At 43.7% G+C, this 16228-nt stretch overlaps 1 protein-coding gene across 2 annotated transcripts in view; it reads left to right on the top strand.

The window, feature by feature from the left end:
- Nucleotides 1–3831: 3831 nt before the first annotated feature.
- FAM20B (FAM20B, glycosaminoglycan xylosylkinase) overlaps nt 3832–16228 on the top strand; it is a 45070-nt gene continuing 32673 nt past the window's right edge. The window contains exons 1-2 of one of the 2 annotated variants that reach the window (XM_027565445.1): nt 8198–8352; nt 8448–8562. The gene's annotated coding sequence lies outside the window, so the exon portion shown is untranslated. Of the gene's footprint in view, nt 3936–8197; nt 8353–8447; nt 8563–16228 lie in introns of those variants that run through there. The other variant, XM_027565444.1, reaches the window with a different exon arrangement.

The following is a 16228-nucleotide window of genomic DNA, read 5'->3' on the forward strand; positions in this document are numbered from 1 at the left end:
TGTACAGGCGCCTTGAGACAGTATTCCCCTTATACCCTGGGACTGCTAAATGGTTATCGGAGTCCTAGGGCTTGACAAATTGTCAGAGACTTGGAAATTCTAAAAGAGTTGAAGGGAAATGCTTACAATGATGAAAGGGCCAAGAAAGAAACCTCCAGTGCTCCCAATCCTCCACGTCTGCAGGACTTGCTTTCCTAAAACTCTTTCAAATGTTGAGGAGCTACCATGTGCTGTGTACTATGGGAGATACAGATGTGAATAAAACACTGTCTTCAGCTTCAAAGGGTTTACGTGTCAGGGGAAGAGGTCAGACGTATCCCCCAAAAACATCAATAATACAAACCATACCACAGGAGAGGTACTGAGACTCAGAAGCCCAGGAAAACATGCACAGTTAGAAAAATCATGAAAGTCTTCCTGAGTAAGCAGCATCTAGGAGATAAGTAACATTTTCAGGGATGAAGATGGAGGTGGGGTGGGCATCCTGCAGGAAGTGCACTGCCCTAGGCTGGAGGGGGACAGCCCCACCCCCGCTCTGATTTCAACCCAATCTCACTTGAACACATCAGTGCAGAGTTGCTACCCTGTGTGAGGCAGAACCACAGATAGAAATAAAGATGAAATAAAGATAGTCTGTGTCTTTAAAAGCCTTGCAGTTCGGACAGGGTCTAGAGAGGCAAAGGGGGTGGTTACACAAAGATACCTAGAACCACAAGATACCATGTGAGTTGTGAAAGAAGCATCATAGAAACCTTGGCAAAGCACTCAGACCTAACTAAGAGGGCTCCGCCTGACCTTCTGTTCTGTTTCTCTGTACTGGACTGTAAGCTTCTCAAGGATGAGGACCTGGACTTCTTGGTCCTTGCATGGCCTGGGTATAGTTCAGTGTCAGGCACTTGGTAGACATTTGTTGAAGGAGGGAGGAAGGAAGAAAAGGGTGGTGGGGGGGAGGATGCAGGAGGAAAGGAAGGGAGGAAGGAACAAACAATTCTCCCAATGGTGAATCATCTCCTGAGTATGTCTGTCTTTAAATTCACATAGCACTGCCTACCTTCGGTTCTTATTGTCCCTTTCTTCTCCCACTTGTATTTTGCTCACCTCAATCCTCCTTCCCTGACAATACCAGCCCACACTATCTTCCTGGGCCTTGATTCTTGCAGTGATCACAGAGCCTGTGCTGCATAATTTAAGTACCCCGCATTCCTTGCAGCTGCTTCCTGTGTGCTAGTTGTGTAAACTCTTTGAAGGCAGAGTCCTCTTCTTAAATGACTGCATCCCTCACAGTACTAGAACATATTGACTGTTGATTGGCTGGGCAATAAGGCCCATTACAGGAGGAGGGCAGAAACACAACCTGGGGTGCTAGTGCCATACATACATGCACAAAGAGCCTGGATAATAGGGCCTGGTAGAGAGAAAACTGGGGGACAGAACAGTTGTACCTTTAACACAGAGGCCCCAAACCCCAGACAGAAGAGGAGAAAGCGTGTATGTCCTGCAGCAAGGCGGGGTGGATGGAAGGATTTGATAGATGTGAAATTAAGCCCTGGAGTGGGTTTCCTGGAGAAGTTACAAACCCTTCTCTCTGAACGTCCCTAAAGACACTAGGGAACTAAGACTGCTGGATGCACCGAGCTTCTCCCAAGTACCAGTTGGACAGTCCATCCTTGCTGTCTTTATCAGCATTACAGGTAAGAAAGAGTCCTTTGGGGACAAAGTTTCTTAGAGGAAATGTTGATTTGCCCTTCGCTTTATGATCTCCTGATATAATGAACAAGGTTCAGGAGGATTAGCTGACTGCAGACAGACCAATGCTCCTGTGTGGAGAAATCAGGTAGACTTTCATTACCACCCAGCTCATTTCTATGGTCAGAAAATGACCTCCAAACATTTTCAAATACATCCAGTACATGGCTGATACAACTTCTCCAGCATTGACCGCATACGCCTTCTTGCACTGATTTCATGCTTTCTGCAAAGGGGCTTCCTCTGTAACTAGATTGTCTGGGACAGGTATAAAGACCAATTTTTCCTCTAAGATCTCCCAATGCTAAGTGCTTAATAAATATACATATGAATAATAACATTACACAATAATCTGCAAGTCCTCTCCCCACACATTTCCTTATGTAGTTCTCACAACAACCCTGTGAGGTAGGTCCCATGATTAACTCCCATTTTCCAGATAAATAAATCAATATTCTGAAAGATCAAGTGGCATGCCCAATATCACACCGCCAGTAAGGAGTTCTTTCCCTTGCTTAAATGAACTCTAAAATCGGAAGAAGAAAAGTTATGACCAACCTAGACAGCATATTAAAAAGCAGAGACGTTACTTTGCCAACAAAAGTCTGTCTAGTCAAAGCTATGGTTTTTCCAGTAGTCATGTATGGATGTGAGAGTTGGACTATAAAGAAAGCTGAGTGCCAAAAATTGATGCTTTTTAACTGTGGTGTTGGAGAAGACTCTTGAGAGTCCCTTGGACAGCAAGGAGATCCAACCAGTCCATCTTAGAGGAAATCAGTCCTGAATATTCGTTAGAAGGACTGATGCTGAAGCTGAAACTTCAATACTTCAACCACCTGATGCAAAGAACTGACTAATTTGAAAAGACCCTGATGCTGGGAAAGATTGAAGGCAGGAGGAGAAGGGGACAACAGGATGAAATGGTTGGATGGCATCACTGACTCGATGGACATGAGTTTGAGTAAACTCTGGGACTTGGTGATGGACAGGGAAGCCTAGCGTGCTACAGTCCGTGGGGTAGCAAAGAGTCGGACACGCCTGAGCAACTGAACTGAACTGAAAGCCCGAAGAGTCAGCCCCATCTCTCCCATCACACACCTTTTCACATGGATCAATATGCACTACAGTATTTCAGGGCTGGGAACACTGAAGTCCAAGGTTAGTATATGATGAATAAATGAATAGATATGTTATACAGTGGATGCACTGTATGGAGTCAGTGGAAAGGAGACAATTTAAGAAAAGGAAGAATCTTTAGTTCAGACTATTTACAAGGAGGGAGTTCCCTGACAGTCCAGTGGTTAAGACTTGGTGCTTTCAATCTCACAAGCCAGGCAGCAAGGTCAAAACATAACAAAATTATATATAGGGAGTCTACTGAGTGTCAGGCATTGGAAACCCAGGCACAACTGCCCTGCCCTCATAGGCCTTACAGTCCTTTGCAAAAGACAGACGTTCAGAAACTATTACAGCAAATTAGTCACACTTTTTGTTAAATGCTGCAAAATGTTAGCGGGGAGCTCTGGTCTGGTCCAAAGGAAGAACTCTCATGATGGGAAGGTTGACGTCTTTTTGGGCGAGAGGTTACTTTTGTACAGGCAGAAGTAGTGAAGTGGAGGCAAATTGGGTAAAAGAAGGAGGGAAACTGTTTCTCACAAATAGAACTTAGGGACCGCGATTTCCAGTCCCGCTGCCTGGCTGCCTATCTGCTTTACGAAAACCAGGAAGGAGAAAGCGAAGGCTAGTGAGAAGTCAATTTATGTAAGCGGGGTGGGGCGGCAGGGAGAAGCAGTAGAGGCGTGAGTCGGCGTCGAGAGAGTTAAGATGGGCCGGCCCGGGACGCAAAGGGTTAAGCAGGGCGGTCCGGAGTAGGTCCAGTAGACCCGCCCACTGGGGGCGGGACCTCGCGGAAGAAGCCCTTGGATTGGCCGCAGGGAAGGCGTTAGGCTAGGACGGTACCAACAGTCGCGAGCCGCGGAGGCGGGGGGTGGGTGTGGGACCGCCGGCTCAGCGCCGGGAGAGGTGGCCGGGGAATGGCCGGGCCGGGGGTGGGCGGGAGCCGCAGTAGCGGCGACTGGGGGCGGTGAGTGCGGCGTGGGGCTGCCCCTCCCCGGAGGCGGCGGGGGCGGCCGTGGCCGCGCCGCACCGCACCGCGCGGGCGGCCATGGAGCGAGCTTAGGGCCCTGCAGGTGAGCGGCGTGGGGGCGGGGGAGGGCGCGCGACCCCCGCCCCTGGCGAGGCGAGGCGAGGCGGGAAAGTGCGGGCCGGCCCGCGGGCGGGGCGCGGTGCGTGGCGCTCGCCGGGCGGGGGCCGTCTGAGGGCGGGGCGCCTCCCTGAGGGGCTGGGCACCGGTGCCCTGAGCGGTCCCCGAGCGGCGGCTGCCTTAGAGACCGGCCCGGGCCGGGCGCTCCGCCTCGTTGGCCCTGAGCGGGCTCCCGCCGGTCGTAAAAGCGGCTGAAGGGACGCGGCCGAGGCCGCCGCCTCCTCGGCCCGCCTGAGGCGCGGGCCTTACCTGAGGGCGCCTCGGGCAGCCGGGGGTCTGTCGAGTTGACCCACCCTTGCGCCCGGACGCCGTCCCCAGAGCCGACTGGCCCCGGTGCCGCCCTCGTGTCCCGCCGAGCGCCCGTTGCGGCGGCCGGGGGTGGGGGGATCGCGCGCCCGCGGGCCCACCTCGTGGCCAGGAGGCGCGAGTGACCTCCAGGCCCGAGCGGCAGGCAGGGTAACCGTGCCTAGGGATCCGCGGTCCCCTCGGGGTCGTGCACCCCGCGTTCGCAGGAGGGCACAACTTAAGGAAATGATACGGTTGTGCGAAGTGGGTTGCGCTTGAGATTTCATTTCCGGGTGCTGTAGCCCCCGCAATTAAAAGAGAACCGAAACGTTGCCATTGATCAGCGTGAGCAGTTGTCAAGTTGCGTCCTTGATTGTTGGATCTGATAAGAGTTTCACTCTATTCAGGCTTCTGTTACCTGCAGGTCTCCCGGATAGGACGAGAAACGGTAGAGGATGTTGGAGGGAAAGTGGAGGGGACAAGACATTATTGGTCATTAAGGATTTATTAGCCCTTGAAACGGCCATATCGTCGGTTGGAGGAGTGAGGATTTATAATTCTGGGAAATGAGAAATGCTTGATACAGCGACTTGAGTCTGGGGCCAAGTATCAGTATCATCCCCACCCAGCCAAGGTTTGATTTCTCACCTTGAAAAGAAGGAATAGGAATGAAGGATCTTTTAGCTTTCAAATGGCAGGACTTTATGTAAAACTGTAACTATGATTACTGTTTACTAACAATTGCTATCCTCCTTGTGTTGTAAATTAATGCGTAAATTTCATTGGGGTTATTTTAAATTGGGCTGGAGACCTCAGTGTAGTACAGTCCTTGAATTTATGCAGGACTCATGAGCCAAGCCTTAAAGCATTTCTTTATATATTGTTATTTATCATCAAAACATACCCTTGAGAATCTGAGATACAGATGTTAAAGATGCTAAATTATTTGCCTAGCCTTCAGTTCAGTTCAGTCGCTCAGTCGTCTCCGACCCTTTGCGACCCCATGAATTGCAGCGCTCCAGGCCTCCCTGTCCATCACCAACTCCCGGAGTTCACTCAAACTCACGTCCATCGAGTCGGTGATGCCATCCAGCCATCTCATCCTCTGTGTGAGCCAGTCTAAGGTCGATTTATGTTAAATTAATAACTTTTGAAGTTTGTGAAGATGATGGACTTTGGCCCCTAGAATCATTCAGTGCAGTCAGTCAACTGGAGGTCCTTCCACCTTTGAAAGTGCTTGTCAAAAGAGAATTAAGAGGCACAGACAAGTAATTCAGTTTCTGCCTCACATTAAAGTGCAATGATAGAAATGAATGGCGGTAAAAGATGATCAGGAAATCTTGGAGCTTACAGCTTTTCTTCAGTTTGGTAAAAATGTGACATTGGTTTGTCCTGTTTCTCTGGAACTAGTTAGGAAAATAGCCATAATTTAGTTAAAGAATGAAAATTGGAAAACATGCCCAGGTACTTTGAAATAGGGAACAAACAGATCACTGTTTCTATCATGTACTCCTTAATGTCACAGAGTTACTTTATGCTGAGTTGATAATTTCTTGACTTTTAGTCCATTCTCTTGATTTCTATTTGTAGACTCCAGTTCTTTCACACAGCGTTAAAGCTTCTGCTTTTTATCTTTTCCGAATTTTGAATTTCTAAATGAAATTTTCTGTTTCTTCTACTTGCAGGGCAGTCTTCAGCTTCCTTCACTTTGTGTGACCATCATTTTAATGGCATAAACCCTGAAGCCAGATGCTTCAACTCTTGAATTGATAACTTAAAAATAGCAGCCACAGTGGTTGTCTCTTGGTGATTGCTGCAATCTCTTTATAGAATTAAGAGGCTGCTCTTTGTATTCTCTGGCCACAGTTGGAAACAGTAAAAAGGAGACTGTCTTTTGAAGCTGATGTCAGGCCACTTTGGGACTAAGTGCCAGGTAGTCTGGAGCTGAGAAGCATGGTTACAATGTGTTTAGTTGCTAAGTCATGTCTGACTCTTCCCCCAGCTCCTTGGACTGTAGCTTGCCAGGCTCCTCTGTCCACGGGATTTTCCAGGCAAAAGTACTGTTGAGTGAGTTGCTGTTTCCTTCTCCAGGGAATCTTCCCGACCCAGGGATTGAACCTTTGTCTTCTGCTTTGGTGGGTGGATTCTTTACCACTGATCCATCTGGGTGGAAGCACAGTTATAATGAGGAACTACAGTTTAGTGTTGTAGTGATAATGACTAATGTGCTTTGTTTTTTGTACCTAACAGTGTATAGTGCATAGTAGGTATGGAGTAAATATTTGGTGGTTGAATGAATGAATGGAAAACAGTATGAGGGAGGAGGACACATCCTTATGCGGATATTAAATTGTTTAGTTCCTCTTTACAAGGGAAAAAAAAAAGTCAAGAAAATTGTTAGATTCATGTTGAAAGTAGTTCAGTTGAGATGGGTATCTGTAAAGGGTGTTACTTGCTGGAGCTGCCCTGAGATCTGATTATGTGATTGGGTGGTGTTCTCGCCACCAGCAGCCTGGGTACAGCTTCGTAGACTTGATCCTGCAGCCTGCTCTGACTCAGCTCACTAGCAGTTGGTCTGGTAGACACTATTTTTGCACTAGTGAAAGAACTCAAGCTCTTGGTGTTGACCATGCCAGTATCATTGACCCTGACTGTCCATCTTCTGGTCCTTCGTACTGGGGATGGGAGAGGGGATTTATCCTTCCCTGAAGTGCTTGTCATCCCACACCTGTAAATCTGTCCCTCTTTTCCTTCCTTAAACTGCCTCTGTAACCCTCAAGGACTGAGGAATTCATTGGCACAGACCTCGGATACTAAACAGAAGACCTTACTTTGCAACTGAAACCAGCTTTTGACCAACTTGTAATGTCAACTTGACTTGCTAGAGCCATCTAGGAGAGAATGTAATACAAAGCTCTCACTTGTGATTTTGTTCATATCCAGAATCAGGAGAGGGAAGGCCCAGCTCTGGACATGGTCAGTCTAGGGGGTATATCTGTCATACTAGTATGAGATATGAAATGAAGGCTGATGCAGAAAAGAGACACTGAGCTTTGGTGTGTGTGTTTGGGAGTCTACTTTCTGGCAAGGTGACTACCCTGTGGAGGGGATGGTGTTAATTTGGGTACATTTTGAAAGGAGCTCAAGGAATATGAAATTATGAATGCGGAACAGATCCAAGTACAGGGTGAGGCAGTGAAGTCTATCATTTCATCATTGTTTGCTCTTAAATGCTGACTTTCTGCTTTATGTATCAATACCAGCGTGGGAATATGATATTACCAGCATGCGAATAGGATATTGTGTGCAAAAATCCTTTTTTGGCTATACTTTTTGTGCAGAATTTTTTACAATGTATTTTATGTTTCCTTTGCTTTTTAAACAATGTAGTTTAACCTTTGTTGATTTGAGATTACGGTTACAGACAGTAATCCTGCAGGGCTTGGAGGTGATTGACATATGTAGGTTGTTGGCCCCTTCCGCTGTTTGAATTCTTTAATTTGCTTTCAGTAGTCAGTCTGTCTCTTCTTTCAGAGGTGAAAAAGCTATGCTTTTGCTGCTGTTAGTGTCCCTGCTGCCCTTTTTAAAATTTTTTGCAGCTTCTAATCTGTGGAGGAGCAACCCAGATAACTCTGCTTCCTGAAATTGAATGTAAAACAGCTAAATAAGCTTAGTGAGGGTCTGCCTGGCTTTTCTTTATTAGTGGATGAACTTTGTGACCATTATTTTGGCTGCCCAAAGACCTTTTGTTCTCTTGTTTCTTATCGTTGCTTTAGATAGTGAATTTGCACTCTATACAGGTGCGTTTATGTCCCTGTAGTTCTTTCTGTATAAAAAAGAAAGTGATATGGAAATATCAGTGTTGGTTCTCATTTCAGAAAATATTGCCAGTAACACTTGAAAGCTTGGTTCCAGCCCTGTCGTGTATCATTCTTGGACAATGTCTTGGACCATCTCCAATTTTCCTCTTAGCATTTCCAAATCATCTTTACTCCTAGTCCCAACCAACACCAGACACCAGCTTGGCAATATCAATGGCCGTGAAAGGTGGAAGAAAGGTATATAGAAGGCAGCAGTTTAAAATTGAGTGTATAAAATTGGTATTAATATTTGATATTTCAACATTTTTACTGTATATTTGAATTCATTACAGGACTTAGTTTCCCTACATTGATTAAAAAAAGAGGTCACCTTTAAACCAAAGAGCTGAAGAAATGCTTAAAACCATAAAGGTGTTTGCCTTCCTCACTCTTCACTCCTTTTATTCAGTAAGTGTTTATCTCATGTGTCCTGAACTGTACTAGCTTACTTCTAACTACAAAGAAAGTAAAATATCCCCTGTCCTTGTGGAACTCACAGTAGGGTAGAGGAGACAGGCTGCCAAAAAATATATGTGTGTATGTATGTGTGCACGTGTATTTATATTCATATATAGCAAGGGATCATGCCAGGAGCCATTCAGCCATAATTCAGCACAGACCTGCTTGGGATTCCTATTTCTAAAGTGATCTGTAGCCTGTCAGCTTGACTGACCCTAGAACATAAGGTTAAAAGTATGAGGTGTTTCTGTTGAATAAAGTTTACATACTTTTTCATATGTTCAATTTTTTACTGTTGAATGAAGTTTACATACCTTTTCAAGAATAGTAAAGATGAAAACATGAAATTTGAAGTAAATTTTTTTATTATTTGAAATTCTGTATTCTACAGTATATAGTAATCACATTCTATTTAGCCTTAAATGATTGTTAGATCTGATAATTGAGCAGTGAAATACCTAGAACTTAGGAAAGTTCATTATACTTGGCTCATTTGAAACAATGCAAATTCTTAGGCATTTCCACAGAGTTTCTAGATCAGTGAACACTGCCTGTGTTGGTTTTTTAGAGCAAATCTCACTAGCAGTATGAGCTGAAATTTTTTTCTTCTCACTTTTCAAGAAAAATGATTAGAGGATTCCCCTGAATCAAGATTTAAATGGGACAGGTTGCAGGAATTGAATTTTTTCAATGAGGGAGGAAACACTCTGTTGCCTGTTTCATTTTTACTCTCACATGCAGGAAGAAAGGCTGCCTTCATTAATATCTGGTGATCATTTTCTTCCTTCACAGGGAACTCTGAGAGGTTTTCACATAGCACAAGTTTATATATGTGAATAAATATTTAAGTGGAAGTGAAAACAGTGAGGGATATATAACACTTGAACCGACTTGGACTGTGTAGAAGTTCGATTTTCTCTACCCATAACTTAAGTTACTCCAGGGCTCATCTTAAAAGCTTTATTGTTCAGCCTCTTAGTCCTGTCCGACTCTTTGTAACTCCATGGACTGCAGCACGCCAGGCTTCCCAGTCTATCACCAACTCCCAGAACTTGCTCAAACTCATGTCCATTGAGTTGGTGATGCTGTCTAACCATCTCAACCTCTTCCACCCTCTTCTCTTGCCCTCAGTCTTTCCCAGCCTTAGGTCTTTTCCAGTGAGTCAGCTCTTCTCATCATGTGGTCAAAGTATTGGAGCTTCAGCATCAGTCCTTCCAATGAATGTTCAGGGGTGATTTTCTTTAGGATTGACTGGTTTGATCTCCTTGCTGTCCAGAGGACTCTCAAGAGTCTTCCAGCACCACAGTTCGAAAGCATCAATTCTTCACTGCTCAGCCTTCTTTATGGTCCAACTCTCACAGCCATGCTGCTGCTGCTGCTAAGTCGCTTCAGTTGTGTCCGACTCTGTGCGACCCCATAGATGGCAGCCCACCAGGCTCCGTTGTCCCTGGGATTCTCCAGGCAAGAACACTGGAGTGGGTTGCCATTTCCTTCTCCAATGCTTGAAAGTAAAGTTGCTCAGTCGTATCTGACTCTTCGTGACCCCATGGACTGCAGCCTACCAGGCTTCTCCGTCCATGGGATTTTCCAGGCAAGAGTACTGGAGTGGGGTGCCATTGCCTTCTCCACTCACAGCCATACATGACTAGAAAAACCATAGCTTTGACTGTATGGACCTTTGTCAGCAAAGTGATATCTCTACTTTCTAATGTGCTGTCTAGGTTTGTCATAGCTTTCCTTCCAAGGAGCAGGTGTCTTTTAATTTCATGGCTGCTCTAGGACATGCAAAGCTGTCACCTTTAAAACACAGATTTAATCTTCCAAACTGAAGAACATTGTGAAGGGCATTCTATTCAGCCATTTTCGTGAAATAGAAAAAGTTCATGCTTCCCATCTGTTTCACTTATGTTGAATGTGGTAGAATTGAACTTTGTAGACAAGAGAAAAACATTGGCCTCAGGCTGGCCAAATTAGTGACGTAACCTCCTAGTCCTCTGCTTCACCTGGCATCCACTCTGACGATACCTACTTGCTTACAGTCTTACCTACTCCTCAAATTTAGGGAAGTCTTTGGTTCAGAAATACAAGGTTACTAGGTTGGTAATGCAGCATATGTATTCAGCCCCGACTGTGTAAACCCAGGAGACGGCATTACCAATGAGAGTTGTTTTCTTTGCATTCTTTCTTCTCAGGAAGTCATCTTTGGGTTTTTGGTGTGGTAATAATGACCAACAAGCAACTACTATGGGTTGTCCAAACACTCGTTTTAGCACAACACACCTGGTAGTACCGTTCATTTTTAACAATTCTGTCAGTCAGGTAATAGTGTTTGTATTTCATTTTTCATTTAAGGAAATGGAGGCCCAGGGAGGTTAGCAGAAAGAAGGTGAATTAAGAACCTATTTAAGTGAAAAGGAAAACTATATGTAGATACTGATTAATGATATTATTTGTTGCTAGGTTTTGTTTTAATTGAAGACTCCCAATTGAAGATGAAAAAGAATAATATTTTGCTGCTGTAGGCGGTGGTGGCAGCACAGGAGTGGGCTGGTTTTCTGAGGATATAGAGATTTATTTAAGTAGTGAACACTTCATACCACTTAGTATTGGAGGGTTTGACTTCTTAAGCTAGAGGCTCACGATGCTAAGCAGAAAGATTTCTGAATGCCCTTTATTTTACTTATAAGAATTGTCACTAACCATCAGGAGAGACTGCATTTATTTCTAGGAGGCAGCTAATAATAATGTAGCAAAGTGCTCTAAGGTCACTACCAATTGAAAAAAAACAAAAGGACAGTGTATCAGACTCGCCCCAAGGTGAAAATATGCGTTTTTATTTTATTTTGGTACTAAAGGGTTATAATTTTTGCTATTATTTATGCTCTGACCGAAATTTAAAGGTTAGAATTTATAACCTGGGTGTGTATAGTTCTGTGAGTGTGTGGGGTTAGCCTTAATTGCTCTAAAGTTTATAAATGGACTTTAGTAAATGATCCACTTGAGGTGCTATTTTTTTCTTTTGTTACCTTTAAGAGAGTTTATTAATCCAATTTTTATTTGTACTTAAATGGTTAATTAATATATCCCAGATGGTTGATATGGACAGAGTAGACATGAAAATGTTAGGTTTACAAATTACGCTCAAATTAGTGGCTTAAGACTAAACGATTTATTTCTCATATTAGGCAGATCAGCTGGGCCCAGCTGATTGATTCTTCTGCACACATGATATTGGCTGGAGTCACATGGGTGGCTGTATTTAGGTGAGACCTCAGCTGGAACTGGAATGCCCTAAATGGCTTCACTTATGTATCTGGCTCTCAGCTGGGGTGGCCAGAAGAACTAGGGGCTGACCAGGCTTATTCAGTAGTCTAGGCTGACCGCTTTACATAGTAGCTTGGTCCCAAATGGAAGCTGCTAGGTCTCTTAAGACACCTAGCACTCGGCAACTTCCACAGCATTCTGTGATCAAAGCAAGTTACAAAGCCAACCCATATTCTAGGGAAGGAGAAATAGATTCCACTTCTTTATGGGAAGAATTGTTGGTTTCTGTCTTTGTAGACAGTCACCCAAAAACTCATAATTAAATTCAGGTCTTACCTGTTATGCTTACCAAACCTTCAGAGGTTTGCTGAAACCAGCAATGACCAAAGAAGAAGTTTATGAAATTGTCCTTGAGATTTCCACTCAGGATGAAGGGCAAGGAGATTGTGTGAGTAAATATGATAATATGCTAGTTATATAATAAATCCTACCCCCTTCAGCATCTTCTTTGTTAATCACCCTCTGTGTGAAATGTTCATATTGAATGTTTTCCTTCTGGTACCTGACACTCACAAAATGTCTTGCACTCCCTTCATGTGATAAGAACTTATTTGACCATTGAATTGAAAACACAAAAAACAAGGATTACTGAAGCCTTTGTTTTTAGTTGCTTTGAACAGAAGTTGGGATTTCTTCTCTGTGACCTCAGGTGAAGTAGTGTGAGGTCTCCCGATTAAAGGGAGATTCAAGGTGGCACAGCTGCTAATGAGGTTTGGAACCTTGCTGGTGGCTTGTGGGAGCCCCTGGTAAGGAAGTAAGTGTTGGAGCCAGGTCTTTTACATACATTGAATTTTATCACACACTGGCTTACAGAACTTTGCACCAGTGTGTATTTCTGTATATGCTCCTCCAGACATCAGTCAGATTCTTGAACAGAGGGATCTAGTCTTTATATTTATACTGTGACTTCACTTTTTTCTGTAAAACCTCTATTTCCTCTCCCAAAACAATTTACAATGTAGTCATAAGTTTATTCTTACAAAACACTTACTGTATATGTAGGAGTGTGTGTGTGTGTATGTGTGTAAGAGAGAAGAATGACATATCAGCTTCCATATCAAGCCTCATTTCACTGATAGAGCTGAGAGTGAAACCAGGGTTCAATGTGAAGATTTCTTATAAACGTCTCTCTTCCACAACTCCAGTCTGGGAATTTATGCCAGCTTTTAGTGTGAAGACCACCATTAGCCCTGCCTTTTTTATATTGAACATTTTTTGTGTTATATTATTACCTTGAGTCTATTTGTTCTTTGAGGTAGGCTCTGTTCTGCATAACAGAAACATTAAAATAAATGACCATAATATAACTGGACAGTGTTAAACTGTTGGAGGCATTTATATGAGGCAGTGCAGGCATGAAATAGAGCAGACAGACTCCTGAGAATGCAAGAGAACTTTTCATGAATAATTTGGAATATACCCAGTGATGTTGTTTTTATTTCCTTAATATCTGAAATGGGGGATCCTCTTAGAAACCCGGTTTGCAGATGATATAGTATGCTGCCATTTTAAAGAAGATAATACAGTATGGAAGCTCTGTCTTGGATACTCTCCCCTCTCAAGGATATAGGAGAGGAAGGGATCACTGTAAAGAGTAAAGGAGTCTACATCATTGGAGGAAGGAATCATTCTATATTGTGTATCTAATACATTTTCCTGGAAAGGAGTCTTGCAGACTCACAGGCTTTTTGTATAAATTCCACTAAAAACTCTATATTGTCAATTTCTTGAATATCTTTGTGCTTGCCCTGTAGGCTGAGGGAGTAGCAGCTTTCCAACTAAAAGAAAACCTCTTTCTGAGCTGTCAATATTTACTCAGAAAAAGACTATCCTCCAAAACTACCAACTAAATTGAATAGTGTCAGTAGAGAAGTATATTGCCTAAAAATGGGTAGTTGATTAAAGATAGCCAAGTTCAGGTGCCAGGTGATACACGCTCATTTGATACCAAATACAGTACCGAAGGAAATTAACAGCAGAGTCTCAAGATACTTGCAAAGCCTCATTTGCAGTGGTTTGTTCGGTTTAAGGGAAAAAAGGCATCTGCCCTTACTATGCTACGTACTGTAGGGAGTGCAAAAATAGCTAAGATCAGTAAGGAGTCAGAATTCTGAGAGGGGAATTAAGAACAATCTACAAGAAGACACTGGATATGGCAGAATGTAGTTAAGTACTGGCCCAAAGACGAGAGGTTACTGTGGTAAGGAGGGACCCGAAGTGGCTTTGAAGATGGCCCTTGAAAGCTAGACTGGGCTTTAAAGAGGAGAAGATGGGAAGAAAAGAGCTAAGAGAAATTTGGAGAGCGCTCCAGTGAGCAATGACACGTAGGGGACCGTGTTCACACTGTTTTGGCGGAAGTTGACGAGGAGGGAGGAGAGTGAGAGTGGTGCCTAGCAACATAGACTGGCCGATGCCATCATTGCTTTGCTAAGGGATTTATGGAACTCACAAATGGTGTGTGATTAGAAAAATGATTTTGCTGCATTATTCTGGATTGGAAGACCTGCAGGTCCAACAGGCTGTTCTTTCAGGGATTCAATAAAAGGTGCCCTCACTAAATGCAGTCAGTGGCTCTGGACATGCCAGGCAGTTGTTGAGAGCAGGGCCAAATTGCAGTCTTACTTGTTCTACCAGGATGTGGTGACTAATCACAAATGCAAAAACTTGTTCAGCCCCTTCAAACCTACCCTCACGGCTAACCTGCAGAGGTAAATAGTGAGGTGAGGTAACAGTTGAACCCTTCGGTCACTTAATAGGAATTTCTTAGTTGCGTAGATGAAGTATTTGCAGCCCTGAACTGATGAGTGCGTTCTTCTGTGGCCCATCAAAAGGTAATGAGATTTCAGAACTTAAAAGCACACAGGCTCAGTTTGTTTTGTCTGAATTTTGGAGCTACTCTAACTTCTCATTGCATTGGTGATTTAAAAAAAAAAAACCCCTCACTCTCCCCAACCTTTGTGCTAAACGTTTAGATATGATATGTGTATATAACATGAGGGAGGAATTTCTTCATTCTAAATGAAATGAGCAGCATCATTCGAATCTCGGGTTAACCGGACTTTAGTCCTGAGGAGGGTTTTGTAGGACATGAAAGGCTGTTCAGCTGACCCCTTATGCCAAAATAGCACCTCAGCTGGAGGTTGTTGCAGCTGGAGGGGCCAAGGAAAAGATTGCCGACACAGTGAGATTTCCACATTACATTTTACCACTGCAGCCAGAGATCTGTACTGTTGAACAGATAACTGAAGAATTTGTGTGGTTTGGGTCATGTTAGGACTAGCAAAAATCTCTGAAATCTGTTCTACTAGCATTGCTGTTACCAATAATCATAGGGAACTATTTTACTGAGTTTTACACCAAATTTGATACCATCACAATTACATTTTGGATACACTTGAATTGCCTGTGTTTCAGCTAATAGTGTTACGTACTCCCTGGGAGGTGATGATGCAATGGAACAGGTGGCTGGAGATAATTAGAATTTGAATTTGACTCTCACTTTGCCATCTTCCTGAAAATGAAACGGGAGTGGTTAATCACCAAGAATAAACTGCATGTCAGCAAGCTCTCAGCAAGGCGCTGCCCTTAGAACACACTGCTGCTCTAGTAGACTATTTGGGGATGTGTTTCCAGCGGTTAATAGGGGAGCAGTCTCCGGTTTGGCTGGGAGTGGCTCAGCCTGACTTGTTTGCCCCATCTTTTGTATTGGTTTTACTTCTTCAATTAATAGTTTGAGTTGTTAAATGAATTGGAGAGTGAAGCAACACCCTGTTATCTTCTTGTCATCTTTGGCTTAGCCCAGCGCAGTGCTGCCTCTAGGCATACAGCAGAGCAAGCTTGTGCATGTTTTTAAAGGGCCCTCTGGAGTGGAAAGCAGCCTGTCAGCATGCAAATGAGATTGAATTTTATGTTCTTGACACCTTGGCAAAAAAATCTTGTATTTGGAATCTTTCAGCTTGAGAACTGGCCAGTGTGGTGGGCCCCCACAGGAAGCACTTCTTTAGGTCTGTAGCATAAGTATCTTTGTTACGTGCCTGACCAGTCCAGATGTAGTCATGTTGCTATAGTACCAGGTTTCATTAATTTTCTGGTCATGTTCTCCTAATAGCCAGATGGTATAGGGATATGTTTTTCCTTTGCTTAATTTATCCAGATTTGATTATCCATATTTTATAGGATTTTTAATTTTGAAAAATAATTAGAAGACTGATAAGTAGAGATTCATGTCTGGGTGTTGTATTTCAGTATGTGAGCAGCAGATACGACATGTTTAGGCTTGCTGGGTATTTGA

This window comes from Bos indicus x Bos taurus, chromosome 16 (genome assembly GCF_003369695.1).
Source record: "Bos indicus x Bos taurus breed Angus x Brahman F1 hybrid chromosome 16, Bos_hybrid_MaternalHap_v2.0, whole genome shotgun sequence".
NCBI lineage: Eukaryota > Metazoa > Chordata > Mammalia > Artiodactyla > Bovidae > Bos > Bos indicus x Bos taurus.